Below are 16,384 nucleotides of genomic sequence, written 5' to 3' on the forward strand. Positions count from 1 at the left end.
GCCGAGGACAGGACAATGAATAAGCTACTGTCTTACGAGTTAGCCTCGCTTCCTATCTATCGGGACAATGCCTTCCCCCCACCATCGCTCTTGTTGTCCTGTTGATAAGTATGTTAGTGTAATTTGTAGTTTTTCTCTGGCGGGTATTGCTTCTCTCATTAATGTATCGTTACGCTGAATCATCTGTGAGACCTTGGAAGGCCTTCAAAACATTCAGTTGACATCTTCATGCACATTGTATATTCTTGAGAATCTTCTAATTCTTTTAATAATAAAACAGACGATCCTAATGAAGATCTGCGTGACAACCTTTTCCGTAACCACAATCTCTTCTTATTTTTAGTTATAACGTCTTCAACTATATCTAACACATCTTCGTATAAGTTATGAATCAATTTCCTTAATTTTCCTTGAGGAGCACGGCGTCGTGGATCCATTTTGATGATGGAAAGCGGACGACTTGATATTGGCTTGTCCTGCGCAATGGAACTGTTCACGGAGCACAGGACAATACAATATTGTCCTGTCTTGCATACTGTCCTCGTGTAAACTCGGCTTAAATTACGATAAATCGGCATTCAAAGGAGGTATATTTTCCATAAAGAAGTATGCATTTCTACCGCAAATGGGCCGGCCGCCAGCGCCACGTTCGAGCTGTGTAACAACTCCGATTACAGTGCGTGGACCCGATTGTCAAGGCCAGTAAGGAGCTAGCTAGAGCGACGCATCAAGTCGGCCGTGGCGTTGTCTACGAGATACACTAGGCCGGGACATAGCTACTAATTTGTCGCTGAAAAAGCGGCCCGACCGTGTTCACGGTTTGGCCGCTAGGTATCAGGTTTCCGTTCTGTTCTTGGCGGAGTTTTTGCAAATACAGTAGAGATAATACTCGACACTAACGGATTTCGCCTTGCTAAAATGGGAGACAATTCGACGGTGGCGTTCCTAGTGACTTGACCTGAACAAATCCGCTAAATTCAAATATCAATGGAAATGTATATATACGGAAATGGATAAATAAATTACGTCTAGAAAGAAAGTGTTATTCAGATATTAACTTCGAAGTTGCTAAAGCAATTCTGGATAAATGAATGAAGAATTATTTAAAAGATTATTATTCAAAGACTGAAATTAGACATATAAACAAGAAGTGAAATGGACTGGTGTGAAATGGCTTGATCTTTCATTTGTGCACTACTTTTTCAGCTTTAGCATTCCTGCCTGAACTCTTACGGTTGGTTTTGTCTGTTTTCTCATTTAAAAACACTGTATTATCACATTAAGATACTTGTCAATAAAAATATCGGCACATTCCTTACACATGTGATGCAATGAATTAACATTTAATACCTGGACAATTTTCCTCTTAACATGAAGCCTACTAACAGAAAGATATTCCTTGCACATATGATGCAATGAATTAACATTTAATAATAATAATAATAATAATAATAATAATAATAATAATAATAATAATAATAATAATAATGTTTTTGTTTTACGTCCCACTAACTACTCTTTATGGTTTTCGGAGACGCCGAGGTGCCGGAATTTAGTCCCGCAGGAGTTCTTTTACGTGCCAATAAATCTACCGACACGACGCTGACGTATTTAAGCACCTTCAAATACCACCGGACTGGGCCAGGATCGAATCTGCCAAGTTGGGGTCAGATGGCCAGCGCCTTATCCGTCTGAGCTACTCAGCCCGGCGAATTAATATTTAATAGCTGGACAATTTTCCTCCTAACATGAAGCCTACTAACAGAAAGATAATCTATAAAATCCCGGCTTTAATCTGAGAAGGGGGATAAAGAAAGAAAAGTATGAAAATGTTGTCGATAGTGTTTTAAGGAATATTTACGTACAATTAGAGCAAAAATATACCCTTGGCTGTATTATCGAGGATTTCTAAAGTCGGTGGCCTGGAAATGATCTGAACAGATCTTATATTTCTTATATAAGCGTAACGTCCCTTCTTTCTTGTACACCTTATCCAAATCGCTTCTGTGACATTTCAACACCCACAGATCACACCTACAACAACACATCGATATTGAAGGTCAACTGCTGAACTTCAGAATAAAATATGCGTATTACAATTTATGCCAGTTAAAATATGGGTCGAGCAGGTCAGAAGATTATGAAGTACTATAAAAATCTCTGTCACTGGAAGAATATATATGCAAACACAATACTACTTACATGTTCTTGTCACGAGGGAACCTGAAGAACGACCGCGCATTTTTCTCTACTTCGTAATTATTGCAGCCAAACACAGCACATACCTATTTCCTCATGCTGAGAGGAGATATCAAGGAATGACACACACTATTATTTATTTATGTCAACTCACTGAAAACGCATATATAACACCAAAAACTTCACATAAAAATACAAGTGCTCTTATGAGAGAATCAGTACTGTTCAGGTCTATACGCTAGAGTGAGCTCCAGTAGATGTCCCTCGATATCTCGCTCAGTGTCGCGTATTATCTCTACTGTATTTGCTACAAATACAGTACCGGTACGCGTGCCGTCTCTCTAAACTATACTAAAATTTATAGTCAGAAATGGAGTGGAGTAAGATTACTTTGGACTTAATTTATGACATGCCGTAATAGAAAGGCCTTGTTTTTGGGATGTCTCATCAAAGGAATCTACAGATAAAGCGAAGAAAGCCGACAGTTTCTAGGAACTCCACATTATCTATAATTATTCCCGCGAGTGCATCGAAAAAACCTAGCGTCCCTCCGGTCCCAGTACAGTCGAGTATTGTAAAAAAAAATCAGAAAAGCCAGAAGTCGGGGGGGGGGGAGGGCGGGAGCGGAAGAAGTTTATACTTCATAGAGGTTTGCTTTTGAAGCAATGAGCAGGATGAGGGGAGGAAATGTGTCTAATAAAACTGCATTTCTAAATCATAACAAGAAGCAACAATGGCAATATCAAAGGCCAATCCTCTTCATCTTAGTCCATTGTCCTTGTTTGAAAATACTAGACACCACCTAAATATATTACCGCAAATTAATATGATGAACAACCTACATATAAAAAAAGAAAGCCAATTTTAACATGTTCATTAAGTATGGACACAATGTTAAATTATACAATATTAAACATTTAACATGTTAATGGTGTCATTAGTTAACATTTAACACTTTTAACTTTTAACGTGTTTTTAAATGCCAATCAGTGGAAACCGTCCTTAACTGATGACTGTGTTTGTACACTGTGTAAGGAAAAGTGCGATCGCTACCGTCTGCTAAAATGCAAAAACCGACTAAAAACTCTAACAGAATACAGCAAAATGTAAATTAACACAACAAATGTAATACTCATTCGAGTGATCCTTATAAATATATATTTTGTTTTAGTGCTAATATGATGTTAAAATGTATGGCTACACAGTCAACCCAAAATTATACATAACTTATACTGGTATACAAAGGTGTTTTAAAAAGTGTCTGTGAGTCTGTATAGGCCTTTTATGAAATATTTACAGCAGCAAACATCTATACTTAAAATGCTTGGTGTAGTCCACTACTCCACACATAAAAGCTAATATTTAAAAAGAGAGTTTGTAAAGAAATGGGTCTCCAGTTCAGAGTCTTCATTTGAACCTCACGTCATGCATTTCTTAGACCCTTTTGTGTTCAAAGGTCTTCGGTCCGGAATCGCAGTATTTTCATACGTTGATGAAATATTCCTAGCAATGTTGTCCAACAAATGATTGAGTAGTTTCTGCAGCAACAATAGTGGCAATGTTTCGTTACTGCAGATCTCGTACATGAGTTTTCTTAAAAACATGTCTTTCAGATAGTGGGTATATCTCGGGAGATAGGTAGTGTACGGCGTCATTAACAAAATCGTAACACATTTGTATTAAAGCCCTGAAGAAAGTGTTAGAGTACCTTAAGCTTCCCGTGTCTTGAAAATGGATTAAACATACTGCAGGAATATCAGTTTCAGGTAAGAATATTTTCTGTAGAAAGAAACGTTACAGCTAGTTCCTTCTTCTCCTATATCGTATGTATTAAATATCCAACTATCATTGGCAATAAAACTGATGACAGAGTAACTACAGATTTTGAAAACATGGCGATACTGACTTGACACGTGTCTGTAAAAATTTGGATGACTTGGAATACAGCCTACAACAACCTGTACGGCCTCGTGTGTTAAATTGGGTAGCTGATCTTCTGTCAGGCCGTGTGTATAATATGACACATTAAAACTGCAATGCGTGGAAAGACCTTTGAGGAACTTCCATAAGAGCTCCAGCAAAAGAGGAACAACACCAAGAGCGTACGGCCTTAAGGCGCGATACACGTGGCGCACGCCTTCAGTTAGAAGATGCATTGTTTGACGTGAAATTATAATTTGATATTCAACACAGTGGATTGTACAATATTACTTATTTTAGCAGTTACAGTTACTACACAGTGAGTTGAGAACAAACTCGCTTTGTTCGACACCGCTTGGGAGTTACGTACCGCACTTAGTTCGTGTGTACCGGCGGGAACTCGCACCCAAATCCACTGTTGTTTATAATGGGAGTGATGGGGTTAGATCCAGTGAGCGACTGGTGGAAATGCCGAGAAATACCGCTGCTTTACGTGGTGTTTCATTCGCGCACAGTTCTCAGTAGCGATCATGAATAATCTTTCAGTTGTATGTCTAATCGGTTAGGAGCAGTATCAAGCTAACCGTGGTGGTTTTAAAGTTATGTCGGTGGGTTTATATGCATATTGACAATAATTTAGAGTATCACAAATGTATGACCATACCGATATTAATTTTATCTCATAGTGGAAAATATTTCCGTATAATAGTAATTACAATGATAAAGCACACAATTTGTGCATGAAGTTCATACACTATCAATTAGTGCAAAACACTAGTACTGGTCTCTCGCACTGTGTAGACTCGACAATATGGTAGCGACCACAAAATTGGACATATAGTTCACAGACAAGGTTAGATTCGGGATCGTAGAAAAACTTCGGATTGCAGACTCTATGGCGGTAGCAATGTACTGCCAAAGAATTGACGAAATATCGCAGGTCCTGGATCGCATCTGCCACGCCTTATTCATCATGGCTTCTGCCGTTGAAAACACAGGCCAGATGTCCTATCTTTTTATTCCTCTTTCTTCGAATAGCTTTTCTCCAATTCTCCGTAGAAGGAAGGACACAACTGATTCTTATATCTTCAATTCAGAATGGCTCCCCAGCAGTAGTAGCGAACCGTTAGTATTGTTCAGTGGCGGCCGGTCAGTACGTGCTACCGGGCTCCAGCACGTAGCTTGAAACTGTAAGGAATATTATTTATGTACAGTAAAATTATCCTGGTGCCTTTTCGTTTTGAGTACGATATGAATTTGTGTTTTGTGAAAATCAGGACGAGATCTGTCGAACACCTAGCGCCGTTCTCCCGGGGAACAAGGCTCGTGCTCATGTGAAGTGAGCCCTTGCCTGTAGCCTGAAGGAAGCAATACGCAGGCGCAGCCAAGCTTGCAACATTCCCCCTAGCCGGCGGAGTATACCATAAACCGGGATCAACTTTCACTGCTCCCGTCAATAGTTACTTCCTCTCCCGCAAGGGGGTAGAAGTACTCGATGTCTCCTGCTACCTTGATGTTCACGGCCGACTGGATCCCTCGCTGCGCTCCTTAGCTAGCTAGAGCGACGCATCAAGTCGGCCGTGTGATGTTGAACGTGGTAAGCGAGTCTGCCACTAGAGAGTAGCATCGTCTGGGCTCGAAAGTAAAGCGTAAGCGGAGGCAATCTATCTCACACATGCTTATTAAAATACACATCTTCCTTTTGTGTCAAAAATAAGGAATTCGTAGGTGAGTCAAAGAATCTTTGAGTGACCCTAAATATTATCCCGCATTACAATGTAATTTACTCTGGTGAAATGAAATAGCGTATGGCTTTTAGTGCCGGAAGTATCCGAGGACATGTTCGACTCGCCAGATGCAGGTCTTTTGATTTGACGCCCGTAGGCGACCTGCGAGTCGTGATGAGGATGAAATGATGATGAAGACAACACATAAACCCAATGATGGTTAAAATTCCAGACCCAGCCGGGAATTGAAACCGGGATCCCTGTGACCAAAGGCCAGCGCGCTAACCATTTAGCCATGGAGCCGGACATTTACTCTGGTAATACGGGAGGTCTCAATGAATCAGTTGGCAGCTCTTTCAGTTGCTTTGTGCGGTTTTTAATCTAGCGGTTATATTACTGGTGCGTGTTTTTTCTGTCATTGTGTTAGTGCTCAAGTTTATACGGAGATTTATCAAATTATTTATCCACTGCAGTGTATATAAAGTGAAATTAAATTAGTGTTCTTAGTGGGGATCTATATTCCCACGATTCTATTTGCACTGATGTAAGTTGCGCCATTAGGTTAGTAAAAACAATATTTCTCGAATGAATTATTTATCTCGTAGACAGTTGTCGAATAATTCATCTGCTTCCAAATTAATGTTGTTTTTGTTTGTTCTGAGTTATAAATTGTGAGAAAAGTTGTATTATTATTATTATTATTATTATTATTATTATTATTATTATTATTATTATTATTATTATTATTATTATTATTATTACCAAGTTTGAAGTATGCGTTGTTCATCATGGCAATATGCAGATTTAAAACAGCGTATTTAGCTTGTTTTTTGTAGCACGTAGGACGATTTTTTCACGAGCCGCCACTGGTATTGTTTAATACTAATATTTTTGTTTCTTCGCCAGGACGTGTCCCGAGAAATCTACTGCAGCACATCGCCACCATCAAAGCTGATAGACAGACTGTTGCCAACTCCAGGCAGTGAATACCCGTTGGATCTCTTCTAACAGTTAGTTGAATATTACTGCACTGGCACCAAGCAAAGTCCGTCTCTTCTGACACTGAGCTGGATCTTTTCCGATTGTAGAAGATGATAGGGTATGCAAATCTTAAGCCTCGAGCACTCGCGCTGGCGCACTGAGTGCGCCATTTTAAATAAACGGATGTCCACTGTCACACCAACAATCTGCTGACCTGTGTTGTTAGGTATTCCTCCAGTACAGTTTTAACTATCTGTGTGAAAAGTCAAATAAATATTTCTCCAACAGAAGCGAATTAAACTACGTTTTAAGTTCACCGTGCCACAACTGGCGCACTCAGTGCGCCACGCGCGTCATCATGTAAGTATATTTTTATTTAAAAATTACTTCTGTATTCACTAGAATTGTCTTGCATTAGTTTTCTGTGGACTGTTTGTTGATTTCTACGTGAGTCTCCAATAATCGTTCCGTTTATTTAGGGCTGCAAGATATCTGTCAAGCCCACAGCTGAATTGGTTATTGAATGATGATCCTGATTTCGACAAAGCAGATGACTGTGAAAATGAGGAAGACAATTCTGAAATTTATTTATTTATTTATTTATCGTGTCAGAAGTACAAAGTAAGAGAGACAAAAATTAAACAAGGAAATTCTGAAATTGAAAATGAGGAAATCATTTTCAGTGAGCATAACTCAGAAACTGAACAGGATTATGACTCGGGGACAAGTGATGAAAGTTCTGGTGAAGTTGTATTAGCTAAAAGTGATTGATTCATAGGAAGAGACAAAGTTTGTGTATGGAAGAAACAATGTTCTAGTGGATCCTCTAAGACTAAAGAAAAAATATTGTCAAAATATTCCAGGACCAAACGGTGAAGCTCGGGGTGTAACAAGTGAACTGTCTCCTTTTCACAAAATTATTGACGTAAATATGATTTACAATATTGTAAACACGAATTTGTACATAGCTACCAGGCTGGAATAACAATATTATATTGTAATGTAATTAGGCAGGTAAATTAAAGGCTAATATTATGAAAAATATTTCAAGAATTAATTGATGAACGATAAAACATAGAATATAGGCTCTGAATTTACTTAACTTCGATGAAAACATTAACATACTTAATGGAGCACTCAGTACGCCACGCTAGTGCTCGAGTGATGAAAAAGAACGCGAGCTCTCGAGGTTTAATTAAAATTGCAATGCCACCATATCCTGGACCATCTAATCGTTCGATAGTGTATCCCTTGATGCTAAAGTTAATACAATTTGGAAACCGTGTTTCTTGTAAGAAGATAATATCTGGTTGGTATTCGTTAATGAGTAAGATTAACTCATGTCGCTTATTTACCACACTCCTACAGTTCCATTGCAGTATCTGCATTCTTAGTATCTAAAATTTTTCAAGTATCAATTTTAATAAGTGTCCCCATTGGACATTTGTACCCATTAGTTCCATCACATTAACAAAGTCATCCTGGATCTCTTTACGTATATCTTCAACAGGGGTTACTTGTGATGTGGAAGGGGTTATTCCCTGATCGTTTTCGCTAGCAAGATTAGTAGGGACCGCCGGTGTAATAGTATGGGTGGTCGGAGTTTGGGTAGCTGGTGATTTTTCCGTTAGGGGGGTTCGTATTATATTGGGATAGGTCTCCCTATCATAACCCGGACATGGGGGTGGACGAGTTTCCCTGTGTACATATTCGCGTTTACGCGGGTTGAAATTACCAGGTCTGGTTACCAGAGTTTCAGCTAAGGACGGAAAATGATGGGGTATTATGGTAGGATTATAGGTAACGGGCTGCAGTCTATTTTTGGCTTCTTCAAAGGAAACGTTTTCAGTACACATATCCTTCTTAATAGTCGTCTGTTGTTGGTGTACAGCACATCGAGAGGATCCTACCTGGTGATTCTGATCACAGTGGAGGGATTTGACAAGCATTTGTTGACAGTCTTTAGTGACATGTTTATTGCTGCATCGGCCACAACGAGGAGTTTTCGCCCGACAATTGGGAGCTGTATGTCCGTAACGTTGACAATGTTTGCAAATAATAGGATTAAAGATGAAAACCTGAACGTCCAAAATGACGCTAAAAATAGAAATCTGCTGAGGGAGAGCTTGAGTTTCAAAAGTGATCTTCATAGTTCCAGTCGGAACATACTCGAATGAATCAGCGTCAGATTTCCTTCGTTTAAGGCGCTGGACACCTATAACAGGCACAGGTGAATTTATAAATTGCTTAATTTCACCTTCAGATAACGTCAAATCAGTTCCCCTTACTAAACCGATCATGTAGACATTGGAGGAAGGTATATAAGCTTTCAGATTTTTCTCACTGAGAATGGGGTGTTGTATAAAATGATTAGCAGCGTCAGCTGTGAAACAAGTTAATTGGATCCGATGTTTCCCTTTTCTATGGATAGCTTTGATACCCGGAATTTCCGCTCATAAAAGAGCCTACCCAATGCCACTGGGTGTAAGTTGCCCATGTTTTTGTTGTCATTTGCTTCAACAAACACAAGATAGGGTCCCATATGATTGCTAGGGTATCTTGTCGCTGGTGGAATTTTACTTCTGGGAATCGAATGTGAATTAGTATTTTGTTCATCCCCAATTGGTGGGTTGTAAGACTGTTGAATGGGCGGTGCTTGGTGTTTGTATTGGGTTGGGTTGGGGGGTCTATCCTCAAGAGAATCCATGGAGTCATCTTCGCCATTATCTGAATTGAGAATAATTGAATCAGCCATATCAACTAGACCATCTACCAATTAATCGCCACCCTCTAGGAGGTTCGGACTACGGTTAGTTCCTCCTCCCCCACTGTCAAATGCCATAGTGAATAAATTACATGAAAAACACAATACCACTCAAAATATAGCACACGATGTTTAATACTAAGCCACTATGCTACCAAGGCAGCAACTTGCACACGCTAACATGAATAACACTTGCCTTCGCTGTGAACGACCGCACTCAATGAGAGCTCGAACACGACTTGATGTTTGTTTCTGACTGACATGTTGACCAGGGAGGAGATATCCCTTGGTTGGGTTCGCAAAATACTACTCTCCAACTCCAAGTTAACTCGGAGTTCACTCTATCCGTTCACAAAATCAAAGAGTTAACTCTACAGGGTGTTCAGAAAATCCATTCGAGTTAACTCAGAGTATACTCTTTTTACTCCGCATAAATAGGTAGGTCAATTTAACTCGACATGAGAAGTAATGCATTCATTGGTGGCGGTGAATAACTTTAACTTTAAAACACGAGTATATTGACATGGAAATGAATTCCAATTCCAATTATTACCTAGTTGTTGACAAAGAAGGACGTTATATACTGAATGAGGAAGGAGATATTTGCGTCCAAAACAGGGAAAGTAGGTACCAATTTCATAACTGGCGGAAATAACATGATTACTTTTTTATAATGATACTCATGTTATGAATGATCAGCCGATTTATTAACCTCAAATTCCTAAGGTTTATTTTGTAAATGTATATGTAACTTTGTTTATTTTAGATGTCCTTCTGAATGAGAATTCATCTGAAGTAACTGAAGACCTTAAAGGAGATCATACTATGGTCACACAATGCGGTCTTACTGCTGTTAGATGGATACAGTAATAACATGGAACCGTTCGCATCCTCTGCTGTGCGAAATGACGTCGTGTGGAATAAAATTGCCACTCAGTTAATGTCAGAAGGATTTCATTTCTCACGAAAACTGTGTAAATTTAAATTCAAAAACTTAAAGTGGACAATATGAAATCCACGCAGTCTGGAGCTTCAAAATTTAAATTCGATTATTTTGATCAGTTCCACGAGTTATTTGGGAAGAAACCCAATGTCGTTCCTGTGGCATTGGCTTCTTCAAGCAGGGGTGGTAACATTAATGTGTCTGGTGATAAAAATGTCGAATTGTTAGATTCCAGTGGCGAAGATGAAAATATGGATAATACTGACTATCCAATACTCAATAAGGCGTCCAAGCAGCCTCCGAAAGAGAATGCGAAATTAGATTCAGTGCTTTCACATTTTTCACAATTAAGTGCCGAAAGGGAGAAAGAAAAGGAAAGAAGTCACAAGGAATTAATCTAGGTGCAGATAGATGTCATACGGGTTTTTAGTGAAAAAATGGACAAATTAATCGAAAGGTTTAATATTTTAATTTTCGGAAAAAGTTTATTTACAACAAATTATTTTCTTAATTATTCATGTTTCTTTCTTGTGTGTGTTTATTTGGTGTCATTTCTTAATTGAAGGTCAGTCCGTTAATAAGTAGAGAGGGAAGTAAACTAAAAATTGTAGTGTTCGAAATAGAGTTCAAACATCTTGCCAAGATGAAATTCCTCAATTAAAATAAAGCTGCTGGGCTAAATCTCGTCTCTTTTCATTCCCATCTCGTACATCCTGAAGACAACGGTCATCATCTTCAATTTCAGTCTGATCATTTCGTTCCTGTCCTTCACGTATGTACTCTTCTACCAAAGGGTCGTGGTCAATACAGATATTGTGCAAGACGCAAGTGGCCAGAACTGTTGCAGGAATTAAATCTGTCCTATTCATGTCCAAATATGTTAACCTTCTGAATCTGCCTTTCAGCAGGGCGAATGCTCTTTCTATCACTTGCCTAGATTTGGAAAGTATCAGGTTGAAATTTCGTTCAGTTCTATTGAGGTTACCTCTGTCAATGTACGGTGGAATGAGCCAATTCAATACAGGATATGCTTTGTCACGCAATAAGAATTCGCCATTTGGAAAGAATTGATTATTTCGACACAATATCTGCGTAAATGTCAGAGTTTCGAACAGGTGAACATGATACAGAGTTACATTTTAGCAAGGCAATTTTACAATTATTAGCAAATTTGAAGGTGCACGATTTGCTCTGAATGTTGAGCACCAGACCAGTAGAAGACATGAAATCCGCTCCTAATATTATGGTGCAAGTGCTTAGCTACAAACAATTTTATTTTCCAAGTGAATTTAGAAATACGAATTTTGGAAAAGATGAAACCTAAAATTTCTAATGGAGAGGAATTAGTCGAAACGCATTGGACGGAAGACGAACGATAATCAGGAAACTTACAAACAGACTTTAATTTGGAATACCACTCAGCCGAAATTATAGAACACAGGCTCCCTGAGTCTAATAGAGCAGTTCACTATTCAATTCAACTTTAAGAAATGGTACGGATGCAGGGGTCTCCGCCGTAATTCTGAGGCATTCTTTAGGGCATTCAAATGCTGTATTAGAAGAACTTTTTCCTTACCCGAGCTTTTGGTGGGTTTGACAGGGGCTAAGCATTGGGAAGATGGATTTGCCGACTCAGCCGATGACACTAGTCACTTTCAGTTATTAGGGTTCGCGGAGATTGCACCAGAATTTGAGCAGGAGGGGGTGCTATTGGCATTAGGGCAATTTTTGGCTAGATGAGAAAAAGAGCTGCATTTGAAACATCCTTGTGATGACCCTGCTCCATTCTTTGTCCCACTCGATTTTATCACTGGGCACTTGTTATGGAGATGTTCCGTAGACCCGCAAGTGTAGCACTTACGGGTGGTGAAAATTCGGCGAGGTGAAGGCCGAAAATTTTTAGAAGACGGAGGGGGTTCCTTAGCGACTCGTAAGGTGTCGGCATACCTAACTCCTTCGGCTGAGACCGCCATAGGCTCTAATTCTGAAAAGCTTTGAGGGCGCGACGTGAAACACAAATACAACCTGTAAGGCGAGGAAATCCCTTCAACAATCGTTTGCACGATTTGATCTTCAGGAAAATGAAGGGCGAATACCCTGGCGTAAAACTTAATATCTTGGATGCAGTCTGCCAGATTTTCATCCAGTCACTGTACTCTGAAATAGTACTTTTGGATTAAGGAAGACATGGCTCGAGCCGAAATGAAGTTAGCCAGCAGATGGGCGTGGAAGTCTTCTATGGAAGATTGCTCAGCTATGGCTTTAACTATCTTGACCGAGAGGACACCTACACAGTAAGTGTAAATAATTTGAAGAATTTGAAAGTGAGAGAGGGAAAACACTAGTGCGTGATCCTGAAATTCAACTAGGAATTTTAGAAATGAAATAACATCATTGGTGGAGTTTACTGAAAATTTATAAGTCCCCCTAAGCAACATAGCCAATGGATGAGGCAAACTACTTAACCCAGGTGACATAATAGGTAACGGCCTAGAAGGTTGAGAAGTCTCTAACACCGCATTATTTAGAAAGAAAGGTGGAAGTTGTGTTGAATGACCCAGCTCGGTTTCCAAGGGGGCTGATGTTTGTTGAGTTGCTACAGATTTTCTACTTTCTACCATTTTGGAAGAATCTTCCTCACTCACAATGTTTATCACAGGGGCTTGGTCGGTTTTGGGAGCAGCTGCCCCAGTCAACCATTGATTGACTCTATTACACATTTCTGAAAGGTGTTCAACAAGATTACTAGCCTCTTTGGCATGGTCTTCTTTTAACTTTAGAGACAATAGATCGCTAATCCTGTTATAAAAATGGAACAGTCTAGCCTTACTCTCTTAAGCTGATTAGGAGATGGATCGCTTACTTCAAAAAAACTTACTACCGATGCTAGTTCAGTGGTATTGTCAGTGATAGTGGATAGAGCCTCATCAATTTCCTCTCTCCCAAAATTGGGGTACTAATTACTAGGGATTCCTTAAGTTTGGCAGTATCTGCTGCAACCGTGCCTCCAGATTGAACATTTCTAATAAGTTATTCATAAATTAATTCCTCCTTGCGCAAGTACCCGGGATGGAGGACTTCACGAGGGCCAGACATGATGATAGAAAATTTACAAATTTAGAAAAAAAATCCCAGCAACTGGGAAAATTCTTAGAGTTCGATGCGGATTCTATGTTTAACCATCAAAAAGGGCTTAATTGAGACCCATTCAACCATGCTCTGCTACCACTTGTTCCGGGATTACCCGTGGAGCAGAAAGAAGTTAAAGAAGGTGCCGGGGTGAATGGGTCTATCTACAATATGAAAATTGAATTAAAACTTTAAAAGGTTATATTTATTTTCCAAAAACAAATCTACAACATATCAGGTACAAAGCAATCTTGAAACAAGACTAGGCAAATCCAAGATTCAGAACTTTAACAATGTTGGGCTTCAAGCCCCTAGTTTACAATGTCAGAGATACCGGATTCAATTCACTTTAATTCAACCTAAGGAATTGTTTATCCAAGGGAAGAAATCCCCTTAATTCAAGAGCATTTGCTCCCTAAATACAATATCAAGTCTCCCAGAGGCACACTTTACAGTTACAAAACTAACAGAGCCTCCTGCTTAAACACACAAACTCAGAAAGACGACGATCAATTGGCAAGGAATCGTGAAAATCCGCAGTTTATAAACCTTCAGGGAAGGTTCGAGATCATTCACGCTAATCAAGACACACCCTCTTTAATTTTATTGGTTAAGTTCAAAAGTAACACTCAAAATCGAACAAGCCTGTGATATTATTTAATTTAATTTCCGGGTTGAACCGTGTTTTACTTGTACGCACATCACGTACAGTTTGCCGACGTTTCGAATATATTTCTGCCTGGGAGACTGATTACCTCGGATCGAGTAGGGGTATTTCAGTAGCCTTGACAAAGAATACTGCAATGTATTCGAAACGTCGGCAAACTGTACGTGATGTGCGTACAAGTACAACACGGTTCAACCGGGAATTTAAATTAAAAAATTAAATAATTCTTCACACCGTGGAAGCTTCACTTCCAAGCCTGTGATAGGTTGAAAATTAATTACAGAAATTTTTCATTGGCCAGATTCAAAACTGGCGGAAGGAAAAAGGAAGTCTTGCCAACCCAAAAATAAATGAACATAGATCAGTTTTGGACAACCTAGAAATACAAAACTCCTTTAAATTATAAGTTCTTACACCTTGTACCAGGGTGCATGATCATAGTTTTTTTTTTTTTTTTTTGGTAGTGTCATCTATGGAAGAATGTCCAAACTTCTTGACGAAAGGGAAACAAAACAAGGAGAAATTCACTCAGTTTAGGAAACTTCACAACAAAACAATTACTTAATTTTTCAGTGCTGACATCTTCTGATTAAATTTCCAACTTGATGTGTTATCAGTTTCACTGTTTGACCAATAGAGGAGTTCATTTAGGCGCTAATTTTGAATGCGCGGCATTGAGGTATACCTCCCAGTACACACACGCACATTAATGGTGTCCCGACATAAACAATCAACACTGCCCCACTCCAGTACTGAAAAGGAGGGGAGAGAGTGAAGGGGTAGTGTTGAAGGCCACTCCAGTACCAAAAAGGAGGGGAAGGTAGTGTACAGGTAGTATTGAATACACAGTGTGTGCATTCTGGCCTACATTTCGTTATACTGTAACATTGTACGATGGCTCATATCCTATCACATGTGAATCGAGGCCGTATTTTTGGCATGTGTAAGGTTCACATGGTCCCCAAGCAATAGCTCAAGCAATATCATGCAGTCTTAAGACAGTTTGGAGATGGGTAGAAATATGGCAAGAACGAGGTGAAGAAGGATTGGTAGATCATAGCACACATAACAAGGCTCGTAGAAGAACTACTCCGGAACAGGATGCTGATATCATCCATACTATGGACAATTCTCCGTTTGCAACTATCGATAATGCAATTGCCCCATTGGAATTGCCAGTAAGCCGGACTACCATGAGTCTCCGACTCCACGCAACAGGTATTTAAAATCACCGAGCTGCGAAAAGGGGCGACTTCTTCTTATCCAGAGAGAACTTCGCGTAGGCTTTACACTACAAGAAAGTGTTACTCCACGACAGGAATGGGAAATTACAATTTGGTTGTGTGAAAAGGAATTTTGCTCCGAACCAAGTAAATAGCTGAAGTGCTGGCATCCAGTTGGAAGCCCTTTTTCCAGGTAACTAATCAGTCGGGTTGCGTCACATGTGACGTATTGGGGTGGTTAAGTGGTGCTGATCCAGGAGAGTTGATAGAGGTCACTCCACATGAGTGCTTGTGAATATGTTGATATTTTAGAAGGTGCCGTTCTTCCTAGTGTTCGAGCTATTTACCCCATAGAAGAAGTTCCCGTTATCAGGTTTGTGCAAGATAACTGCTCTGTTAACACTGCACATGTAACCGAAGCTTTCTTCAAACAGCATTCTGACGTTCACGTGCTTAACTGACTGGCCTTCCAAGTCGGCTGACTTAAATATAATAGAACATGTTTGGGCACGAATGGTAAATATGTGGGCTCCAGGTCAGGAGAAGACAAGAGCGGCTATGTTAATGCACTGCCATCAAGTTTGGGTGAATCCAAGGAATGAACCAGATTTTTTCCAACATATAATAGATTCCATTCCCAACGGCTAGAGCAAGTGATAAACAGGGACAGGGCATTAATTCATTCATTATTACTTTATTAACTGTAATACCATTTTACATAACACTAGAGGAGAATAAACAAAACAAAACACACTAAAAAAGAAAGTTCAATGGAGTATAAGTAGAAAAATACAGTATGTACAGATATATACACAGGTTTTATTACAAGTA

The sequence above is a fragment of the Anabrus simplex genome, chromosome 4, assembly GCF_040414725.1.
Source record: "Anabrus simplex isolate iqAnaSimp1 chromosome 4, ASM4041472v1, whole genome shotgun sequence".
Classification (NCBI taxonomy): domain Eukaryota; kingdom Metazoa; phylum Arthropoda; class Insecta; order Orthoptera; family Tettigoniidae; genus Anabrus; species Anabrus simplex.